Source organism: Capsicum annuum, chromosome 1 (genome assembly GCF_002878395.1).
Source record: "Capsicum annuum cultivar UCD-10X-F1 chromosome 1, UCD10Xv1.1, whole genome shotgun sequence".
NCBI lineage: Eukaryota > Viridiplantae > Streptophyta > Magnoliopsida > Solanales > Solanaceae > Capsicum > Capsicum annuum.
This window is the reverse complement of record NC_061111.1, coordinates 117,145,159-117,157,000: the sequence shown is the minus strand read 5'-3', so window position 1 is coordinate 117,157,000 and position 11,842 is coordinate 117,145,159. Positions and strand designations below refer to the sequence as shown.

Sequence of the window (11,842 nt, the reverse complement as noted above, 5' to 3'; positions counted from 1 at the left end):
TTTCATACTTCATATAACACTTCTCCAAATGTTTGCGCAAAGACAATGTGCCACATGTTTTCGGATGGCAATTGAGGATTAAGCCACATTTCAAGCATCTTTCCTTGAAATACAAATATGTTGATTTAACTAATTTACCATTTTTAAATATCTTTTCAAAATGTTCCCAAACAGTAGATCTATTTTCCATTTCTTTCCTTTTATTTGCATCTATAGTGTCAACTGAGTTATCATTACTATTATCAGGTACACAATCAGTTGAACCAGCCACACTAAATCAACTTTCATCATCCACCTATGTACAATTTAAAAGAAAAAATAAAATTAAAAGTGTTTACTTCTTAACAATCGAACATATTTCACAAAATCAGAAAAATCAATTTACTGAATCAGGCAATCAGAAAATCAAAAAAAATCTCGAAAAGAATAACAAAATAAAGAAAAACAAAAAAAATAAAAATGAAAATTTCAAAATGATACCTATTGCATTGCTGAGTTGCTACCTAACCATCGTTCATCGCTCAGGTGGATTCGCTGCTCGTTGTCCTGCATCCGCCGTTCGTCGCTACTGCTAGTGTTAACTGTTAAGTTCTACTGTTGTCTGCTGCTAAGTGCTAAGTGCTAAGTGCTAAATGAAGTGAATCTTGTGACCTAGTAGATACTAGACTACCATTAAATCTTTGGGCTGGTTTACATCGGGTGGCCGATTGCGCCTAAAACAATTATGTTAGTGTATATTATTAAATACTAATAGGCCTATGTAGTGAAGCCTATATATTGCATAATAATTTGGTTAAATCGAATACCAAATTATATATACTCAATAACCAAAACCTGAACCGAATATCGAATTTATGAAAAAAATAAACCAAACACCGAACCGAAATACTGAAAAACCAAAACCGAAAAACTAAATTAATTTGGTTCTGTTCGGTGTTTGGGTTTTCGGTATTTATGCCCACCCATAGTTAGTATATATATAGCTAATCATGGAAGGTTCTAGAGACTAACTACTTAACTAACTCAATTAGCTATAAGATACAAAGTTAGTCACTAACTACTTTCCAAAAGTTAGTTAGCACTGTTTTCACAGTGTTAGTTGCAAGGGCTGAGCTGACTTCCCTTGTTTCAATACTCCTCCTCAATCTATGTGATCCCAAATAAATTAAGGATACCTAGATTGGATAGTAAGTGTTCATGGTAAGCCTTGCTAAGACCTTTAGTCAACACATCAGCAGGCTGGTCGCTGGTAGGAATATAGTTGACTGTGACTAGTACTTGATTGATCTTTTCTCTTATGAAGTTGCAGTCTATTTCAATGTGTTTGGTCCTCTTATGATATACAGGATTTGATTCAATTTGCATGGTAGAATTGCTATCAGTGTAGATCTTTGTTGGTTGTGTAGTGTCAATTCCAATGTCCTTCAACAGCCCAAGTAACCAGACAAGTTTAGCCACAGTTACAGTAATGCTTCTGTATTCTGCTTCAATTGAGCTTCTAAAAATAGTGTTTTGTTGCTTTGATTTCCAGGAAAGAATGGATTCTCCAAACCTTACAAAGTACCCGGTAACAAATCTTCTAGAGAATGGATATGATGCCCAATCAGCGCCACAGTATTCTGAGACTTCAGTATTTGACTGGCTAGACATTAGAACTCGTTGTCCAGGTTTCATTTTGATGTGCTTAACTATCCTGATAGTTGTATCCATATGGGACTTTTTTAGTTATTGTAGAAACTGACTAAGAGTTTAGACACAGTAGGATACATCACGCCTGGTCATTGTAAGATACAATAGTTTTCCTATGAGTCTCTGATAAGCATGCATATTTGATGGTGGATCACTAATTCCATTCTCCTTACTACAGACATGATCATCATATTCTTTGGTAGTTAGTTTGATATTTGCATCAATAGGTGTAAAGAAAGGTTTTGCAGCTCCAAGTCCCAACTCAAACACAAGTTCTAATGTATGTTTTCTCTGATGCATTAGAATACCTTTCTTTGACCTTGCAAACTCAATCCTTAAGAAGAATTTAAGTTCACCCAGGTCTTTCATTTTGAAAGCTTGCTGCAGTCTAGCTTTAGTATCTTTAATCAGTTTTATGGAATCACCTATGATGACTAAGACAATAGTAATACCTTTACTGTCTTGCTTTATGAATAGAGAATAATTTAATTGACTTTACTTGAACCTCATTTTTCTTAGTACTTCAGATAACTTGGCATTCCACTATCTAGGAGCCTATTTAAGACCATACAAGGATTTCAATAGTCTGTATACTGGTTTCTTCTCCCCCTAGCTCTTGAATCCATGTGGCAAGTCCATATAAATCTCCTCATGTAGATCCTAGCAGAAATGCATTATACACATCCATTTGGTGAATGAACCAGTTTATTTGAGCTACAATGGTGAGTATTGTTCTGACTGTTTTCATCATCACAACTGGGAAAAAGTTTCTTGAAAATTAATTCCTTCTTGTTGACTATAGCCTTTAGCAACTAATCTAGCCTTAAACCTCTCTACTTCACTAGCGGCTTTGTATTTTACTTTGAAAATCCACTTGCAACCAATAGTTTTCTTCGCTTCAGGTAAGCTAGTGATTTCCTAAGTCTTGTTTTCTTCTAGTGCAGTAATCTCCTCCTTCATTGCTTCTGTCCACCTTGAATCTTTTACTGTTTTACTGTAGTTAGCTAGTTCAGTAGTTGTAGATGACTTTCCAATGTATACCTAATAATTTGTAGATAAAGCATCATAGGTCAAGTATTTCCCTAGAGCATAAGGTTCTTTCTGATGAATGTTTATAGAAACAAAATCCTTAAGCCATAGTGGATCTTTTCTGATTCTGTTGTTCCTTCTGATCACAGCTTGTTCCTAATTTTCATCCTATGGTTGAGATGTGTTTGGAGTTTGAACCTGATCATCCTGTGGCACCTATGTCACCTGCTCTTGTATTATGTGATCATTAGTGTTCTTAGTTGGTGCTGAATATTAAGAGATTTGTATGTTCTACACCTCCATGTCTTACCAGTTGACTAGAGTCTCATTGACTTTGGTAGCAATTGACTGTTGGGGGTCATGCACCAAGTCTTTAAAAGGGAATACATCTTCTCTGAAATTGACATCTCTGTAACAAAAAACACTTTATAAGTATGATCATATAATAAGTAGCCCTTCTAAATATCAGAATAACCCATCAAAAGACATTCTCTAGATCTAGGTTGAAGTTTATCAGATTGTTGGACTATATTAGCATAGTACAAGCATCTTATAGTTCTCATATGACTGATATTTGGTTTCTTTTCATATAATTTCTCATAAGGGTAGTAAAGTTGTGGGAAGTCTATTGATAATGTACACAGCTGCTTTAACACATAAGCCCTAAAATATGATAGGCACTGGACCCTGAAATCTAATGGCCCTACTAATTTCCAGAATGTGTCTATGCTTTTTTTCAGCCACTCCATATAGAACATATAGAGTTGACAAACTCATTCCATTATCAGTTCTAATAACTTTGATTTTTTATCAAATTGAGTTTTAATAAGTTGAATGAACTAAGACAATATTACACACACATCATATTTGAGTTTCAAAAGATAGATCCAAGTCATTCTAAAATAGTCATCAACTATAGTTAAGAAGAATCTATTTTCTTTAAATGTGGGAACTTTATAAAGTCCCTTACATCCATATTCATCAATTCAAATGTAGAAGTATATTTGATACAAGTAGTTGGAAAAGGAAGTATGACCTGTTTTGCACAAGGACAGACTGCACATTGATTGATCTTTTTAAATATTATACCACTAGTCATAGGCAGTTTTTCCTAAGTACATGAGTAGAAGCATGTCCTAATATTTTATGCCATAAGACTATGTCTAAGTTGGCATTAGCAACTACATAATCACAGACATACTTAGGAACAAAATTAGTAAGATTTGATCTTTTTTGTATCATCACAGTATCATTGATAGTAGTGGTATTGGTAAGGATGTAAAGTCTATTAGCTTCTCTCCCAATCCTCTTCACTTTCCTATCGCAGAGATCCTGAAATACACACCGATCAGGATAAAAAGATATAAGACACTGTAACTCTTTTGTCAGTTTAGAGGTTGATAATAGATTATATTTGATATGAGGCAAGTAAAAATATTTGTGAGTGTATCAGTGCCAAATATATTGTTTGAACCAACATGCATGACTAAAGATATGTCACCATTTAGTAAGTATACTCTTTTTGGAGTACAAGTACTGGTTATGGAGGATTCATTTAGTGCACTGAGATCAGCAACCATATGGTCGGTTGCACAAGTGTCTATAATCCATAGATCCATATTGGTGGAGCCAGTTGACTCTACCATTTTACCTGCTGCATGAGTTGAGTGCTTAGACTTGTCTTCTTTATTTAACAGTTGTAGAATCTGAGTATACTACTCATTAGTGAATACACAGGGACTTGTCTATGAAATAGAGCCTCTCCTCCCAGAGTTGACTATAGGATTGAAACAGTTAGCTTGAGTGTGAGCTGGGTAAACCACTTGACTATGTCCATGCCATGAATTTTCCTCTCCAAGATTACACACTGCATTTGCACTTGCATTGGTCCCATTCTCTTCCTGAACTTGAAATCAGTAGGATAACCAATTACTTTCCAGCAGTTCTCTTTAGTGAAACCCCTAATCTTGCATATATCATAATACAAATTCTGATTCTTCTTGAACTGTTAATGTTGTTGGCCTCTACTTCTTGGGAATATTGTTGTTTCAATACCTTTATAATAGCCATTTTGGTTATTACTCCTCGTAAACATAACTGATTCATAACCTGTAATTGCAAGAGTAGAGCCAAGAATTCCTGCAGTAGGTCCTACTGATTTTTGACTTTCATTATTGATTACCATAACATATGCTTGGTTAATAGATGGTAGTGGACTCAAGAGTAAAATTTGACTCCTTGCCTGACTATAAGATTCATTTAACCCAATCAAGAACTAAAATAGTTTTAACATTTGGAGATGAGCAATATAATCTTTGGAACTCTCATAGTTACAACTAGGTATTGGAACCAATGCGTCAAATTCTTCCCGCAGATCTTTCAGCCTTGAGTCACAGAGATACAAAAGTTGTTCCGTGAGACAGTGTGGCAATTTCTTTATGAAGATTGAATGTTCTTAAACCATCAATCTTATTGAACCTCTCATGCAAATCATTCCAAACAGCTTGTGCACTAGTGGCATACATGATCCCACCGAACAGATTTTTAACTACTCCATTCATGATCCAAAAAAGTACTATTGCATTTACTCTTTTCCAGTGGTTACTCATTTCAAGAGGGAATTTATCCTTAGAACTTGAACTATCTACCATTCCTAACTTGTTTCTTCCTAGCAAAGATAGTCTCATGGATCGAAACCACATAGAGAAGTTTTTAATTCCCAGTTAACTAAAAAGAGATAATCTACAGGCCACTTACATCTGATGGATGTAGAAATAGTGGATGGTTATAATTAATTCCTACTGAATATTGAACTCCAGTTGCTCTACTAGATGAATTGGCTGATTCTTCAGCATGGTACCATTGTTAGAATCCATCACTATAGCAATAAATTATTTTCTTGATGTAATTTTTGTATTGATCTTTGTAGATTTTAGAGTTTGGAATTTGCGAAAGTATAATCTCAATAATGGAGATGATTAAAAAAATCGATTGAGCTCTAATACCATGAACTTAATCAGAGTTCATTATGGATGAACTCTATAAACTGGAATGAAGAAGAATAAAGAAATATTAGAATGCAGAGAAAGAGAAGAGTTTAGATTGATCTCATTGATTAAATCTTGATCTTGTGTTGTACAATGTGTAGTTAGTATGTATATATAGCTAATCATGGAAAGTTCTAGAGACTAACTACTTAACTAACTCAATTAGCTATAAGAAACAAAGTTAGTTACTAACTACTTTCCTGAAATTAGTTAGCACTGTTTTAACAGTGTTAGTTGCAAGGGCTGAGCTGACTTTTCTTCTTTCAACAAAAATATTTGACATCCTATATGTTGGAATAAGAGAGAGTTGACAATGTTGGAGCCAGTGTTTTTGCTTATAATTTCAGTTGTTGAGCTTAGTATTTGAAAAGAGAAGTAGAAGATCGATGGCTAAACTCAAGTGTTATGGAAGGTTATATATGGTCTCTTTTAAGTATTCAAGATTCTATTAAAACCTATTTCCTACTTTGGTCGCAAAACTCATGTTTTTCACTGTATGATAATGCTCAAGTTGCATTATATTAATTATTTGATTAATCAATTTGCAAATACTTGGTTACTAGTTACTAGGGGTAGTTACTACTGCTACCAAAGTAATTTTCATTTTGTGAAAAAAATACAGAGTCAAATCACTTATTCCCTCTACCCCAGTTTATGTGAAGGAATTCGAAGCACAAGTATCAAAACACTTAAGTTTGTCACGACCCAACTTCTTAAGTCGTGATAGCACCTACTTTAACCCACCAGTAGGCAAGCCAAGCCATAGCACGAAATGATAGGTAACGGGCTAACAGGCAGAGACTAAATAAAAGATCACATATAATAATAACAACAACAATAATAATTGAAAACTAAGAAAGGGGTATATATATATATATATATATATATATTATATCAAAACGAGAAGAGAAAAAAGGACCAACTATACAATGAATCTCTCCCAAGACCTAATAAAGTCAATACTAGAGCCACTACTAACAGGTACCCAGAGTACTAGACAAAAATCTAAAATGTACACAACATACACGAGGAGTCTCGAGTGCAAAAGACTAACTAAAGTAGATAGAGGAGGATCAGCCTCCGATGACAGCAAGCTCACCCTGCTCTGAATCAGTACTAGAAGGTAGGAACTACGTCAACACCGACTGCTAGTACTCGGAGCTGTATTAGAAAAAAGATGCAGAAATGTAGTATGAGTACTAAAGCAATTGGTACTCAGTAGGCATCATCGGCCGACTGAGCTCAATACAGAAAAGGTATAACTACAATGCGAAGGCATAATTTGAGTCATCAGTAAATAGAGATGGAAAGGTAAACAATTACCAAGCTACGCAGCAGTTGTAAAGGAATAAACATAAGCAATACAAAAAAATAAATAATGCAGTAATGATAGACAAATCAAACATAACATAACTGGGCCCCCATAAGCCTGCTAGGCACACTGAAGAAGACAATTAACCCAACCGTACGCCCATAAGCCGGTGGGACACACAAGTAATGAAAATAAACATAAATAATCTATAACTGCGTTGATCCCAATAAAACATGATAGTCATCCAGATGTGGGGCGGCCTGACGCCAGTGAATGCGTGGGAGATAGGGGAGAGGTTGGCGAGAATAGGGGTGTGGGAGTGTAGGGGGGACGTGGATAGTATGTGGGACAGGGCGGCAAGGTGCATCAGGGAGAATACAAGTGAGGTGTTGGGTGTTTCTAAGGGCCGGGTCGGGCACCATCGGGGGGATTGGTGGTGGAATGAAGAGGTGGAGAAGAAAGTGGGGACCAAGAAAGGGGCGTATGCTAAGTTGGTGGAGAGTAAGGACGAAGAGGAGAAGCGGGTAAACAGGAAAGAGTATAAGCTAGCGAGGGAGGAGGCTAAGTCAGCAGTCACAGCAGCTAAGACGGCCGCTTTTAAGAGCTTGTATGCAAGGTTACAGGGGAAAGAAGGGGAGAAAAAGTTATTTAGACTCGCTAAGGCTAGGGAGAGGAAAGGTCGTGACCTTGATCAGGTGAGGTTCATTAAGGGGGAGGACGGTAGAGTGTTGGCGGAGGACGGCCACATTAAGAATAGATGGCAGTCGTACTTTCATAGGATCTTGAATGACGAAGGGGATAGAGCTATTGTGTTAGGGGAACTAGAGCACTCAGAGGAGTGTCGGGATTTTAGCTATTGTAGACGTTTTAAGGTAGAAGAGGTTAGACAGGCTGTTCGCAGGATGCGAAGGGGTAGGGCGACGGGGCCGGATGAGATACCGGTGGAGTTTTGGAAGTTCGTTGGAGAGGTTGGTGTAAGGTGGTTGACTAAATTGTTTAATGAAATCTTTAGGACGGCAAAGATGCCCGAGGCTTGGAGGTGGAGTACCATGATCCCTCTCTATAAGAATAAGGGGGACAGAGTTGCAATAACTATAGGGGGATTAAGTTATTAAGTCACTCTATGAAGATCTGGGAGAGAGTGGTCGAGGTGAGGCTGAGATGAATAGTGTCTATTTCAGAAAACCAGTTCGAATTTATGCCCGGCCGCTCGACGACGGAGGCAATCCACCTGGTACAGAGATTGGTAGAGCAGTATAGGGAAAGGAAGAAGGATCTGCATATGGTGTTTATCGACCTGGAGAAGGCTTACGGCAAAGTCTCCAGGGAGGTGCTTTGGAGATGCTTGGAGGTGAGTGGAGTACCGCTGGCATATATCAAAGCAATTAAGGATATGTATGATGGAGAGAAAACCCAGGTGAGGACGACGGGAGGAGACTCAGAGCATTTCACTGTCCTGACAGGATTACACCAGGGATCTACTCTTAGTCCCTTTTTGTTTGCGTTGATGATGGATGTGTTGACGCGGCGTATTCAAGGGGAGGTGCCGTGGTATATGCTTTTTGCAGACGATGTAGTTCTGATAGATGAGACTCGAGGGGGTGTGAATGATAAATTAGAGGTGTGGAGGCAAACTCTTGAGTCTAAAGGGTTCAGGGTGAACAGAAGCAAGACAGAGTATGTGGAATGCAAGTTTAATGACGTGAGGCGGGAGAATGAGGTAGTAGTGAAGCTGGAAGCACAGGAGGTATGTAAGAGGGATAATTTTAAGTATCTTGGGTCCGTGATCCAGAGTAACGGTGAGATTAATGAGGATGTCTCGCACCGTATTGGGGCGGGGCGGATAAAGTGGAAGCTCGCGTCGGGGGTGCTGTGTGATAAGAAGGTGCCGCCCAAGCTCAAAGGGAAATTCTACAGGGTGGTAGTCCATCCGGCCTTGTTTTATGGAGCGGAGTGTTAGCCAGTTAAGAACTCCCACATCCAAAAAATGAAGGTGGCAGAAATGCGGATGTTGCGCTGGATGTATGGGCTGACTAGAGGGGATAGAGTTCGGAATGAGACTATCTGGGAGAAGGTTGGTGTGACTTCAGTGGAGTGTAAGATGCGGGAAGCCCGATTGAGATGGTTCGAACACGTGAAGAGGAGGGGCATGGATGCCCCGGTCTGTAGGTGTGAGAGGCTAGCGTTGGATGGTTTTAGGCGGGGTAGGGGTAGGCCAAAGAAGTACTGGGGTGAGGTGATTAGGCGGGACATGGAGCAGTTACAGCTCACCGAGGACATGACCCTAGATAGGAAGGTCTGGAGGACGCGAATTAGGGCAGAGGACTAGGGCCAGTTTGGGTCGCTAGTGTAGGGAATTACTTGGTGGGGGTTTTATTCCTGTTATGATTCCGTGTTCCGTGTTCCATGTTTTATTACGAATCTGTGTGCTTTCCTCTGCTTTCCTCTGTTTTATATTACTTATGGGTGACGTATTTATGTTATGTAATCTGCTTCTGTGCTTTACTATGTGTTTGTGTGGTATCTCGTGCCTTGAGTCGGGGTTCTATCGGAAACAGCCTTTCTACTTCTTTAGAGGTAGAGGTATGGACTGCGTACATCTTACCCCCCCCAGACCCCACTAGGTGGGAATACACTGGGTTTGTTGTTGTTGTAGTCATCCAGATGTGCACCAAACTTGAACAGGCACCAATGGGTAGTAACGAGAGGCCAAGCACCGAACTCGAATCGGTAGTAATGGATAATAACAAAAAAATACGTGTCGGATTCAAATCGAACATAGTGGGTAATAACAATAGGCCACAAATATATAACTCATAATCAGATGCCGGACTCAAACCGGAACTCATAGTAACAAGAATAATCAAATGTCGGACTCGAACCAGAACTCATAGTAACCATACCCAATGGTAATATTAAAATCTATATCATACCATAACAATGTCAACATCTAAATAATCATCCGCCACTTAATTTAAAAGGGATAAATTCAAGATTTTATAATTTAGTTTTACGTCCTAAAGTAATAAATGTTATATTATATTAAAGGATAATATTCTAACATTTACTAGAAAGGGATCCTAATCCAGATAAAGAAGACAGTTTATATAAATCAAATAATATGCATCTACAAGCACTTATCCAAAGGTAGCATAATAATTTACAATTTTAGTAAATAAGCTTAATCTAAAGGTAAGGTAAGCTTAACCTACCTGGATGCTAAAGCTATAATATCTTTCTGCGAAACCTTCAAATAGTATCTTGCTAGAACCTGCATTTGAATGATATCAAAGAAATTATTTTCCACAACGCCTCTTAACTTATATGTAACTTTATAAGACTAACTAAGAACTCTAATCAATTTTTCTAAAGAAGAAAAAAAAAACCCGAGAAGATCTAAATGTGGAAAAACATGAATATGGTCGTGTATATATATACACTTACAGTGAATGCAAGTCCTCCCTCTCTTTTTTTTTTTTTTACTTTAAAAGTCAAATTGGATATTTACTAAAGTTAGGCCTCAAATTTTTAGGCAAGTGGCAGCCATCAAAAGTGGTCCACCCTTCCATTTTCACGTGGGGTAGTGATGGTCATACCAATTAATTTTTATACTGCATATATATTTTGGTATTACATAAATTTGTGCTAAAATAATTATAATATTTTGAATATATCATAATTAATAGAAAATTATTTGTAGCACAACCTCTATTATATAATAATAATATTTTAGCATTTTTAAATTTACTATCTCCATTTAAAATATTAATAAATCATAAAAGTCTATTATAAAGTGATATAAATATATCATCATTTAAAAAATTTTATCAATAACAAAAATATTCTAGAAGGGTACTAAATTATATTTCTACCAGATATCAAATTAAATAATACATGATACATTTAAATAGTACTAAAATTATATGAAAATATAGGAAAATAACCGTAAGAATCATTACAAAGTTTGTCTTTGAATTCGGTGTAGATTCTTTAATTTTTTAAAAATAAAATTTATATTGCACGAAAAGTAATACAAGTCAACATAGTTAATGTTTCAAAATAAATTTTAAAAAAAAATTGAAACAATTGTAGTCAAAGAAAACAGGGTTTGATTCTTCAGACATAACACTTTCACATAAATTAGAACTGATGTAAGTATAAGATAATACATGGAAATCTCTATGAGAAAAGTCGGCTGAACGAAAACTAATTATAAAAGAGAAATAAAAATAATTATATATATATATAATTTAAAGTCATTACCCTCAACAAGAACAGTATGCGATCGTGTTATAGATTTTGATATTTTTGTTTTGCTCTAACGAGATAGGAGTTGCTGGCGTATTAAATCTTTAAACTATTAACAAAACAACAGGAGAGGAGCAAGCCCTTGGCATGTTTCGTTCAAGTTTTAATACTGGGGCTGGTAGAATGAGGTAGGGGTGGGCATGGTATGATATGGTACAGTATTTGAAATTTTGGTACGGTAATTTTGATATTCAATTTTTAAAAATATTATACCATTATCATATCATATTAATTCGGTATGGTTCGGTATTTTGACGTTTGATTTCGATATTTTGCGGTATGGTAATCGGTAACCATAGTTTGTTTAACTTTGACAAAATATATTCGTATATTATAGTATTATTACTTCGACTTTTCAAAAGTATGTCTTAATTGAATCATAAATACACATTATACATGTAGAAATATTAAAAAAGAAGTACAAATAATTCATTTTATTAGTCAATTACACCAAAAA

At 36.5% G+C, this 11,842-nt stretch overlaps 1 long non-coding RNA gene across 2 annotated transcripts; it reads right to left on the bottom strand.

The window, feature by feature from the left end:
- Positions 1 to 537: 537 nt before the first annotated feature.
- On the bottom strand, positions 538 to 10,556 carry LOC107877851. Of its 2 annotated transcripts, XR_007052415.1 has the most exons (3): positions 10,522 to 10,556; positions 10,290 to 10,348; positions 538 to 6,926 (listed from the first exon to the last, which is right to left on the bottom strand). It is a non-coding gene; the product is annotated as an uncharacterized LOC107877851 (long non-coding RNA). The 2 variants fall into 2 exon arrangements; XR_007052414.1 differs by lacking the exon at positions 10,522 to 10,556 and having other exon boundaries at positions 10,290 to 10,515.
- Between the last annotated feature and the right edge of the window lie 1,286 nt (positions 10,557 to 11,842).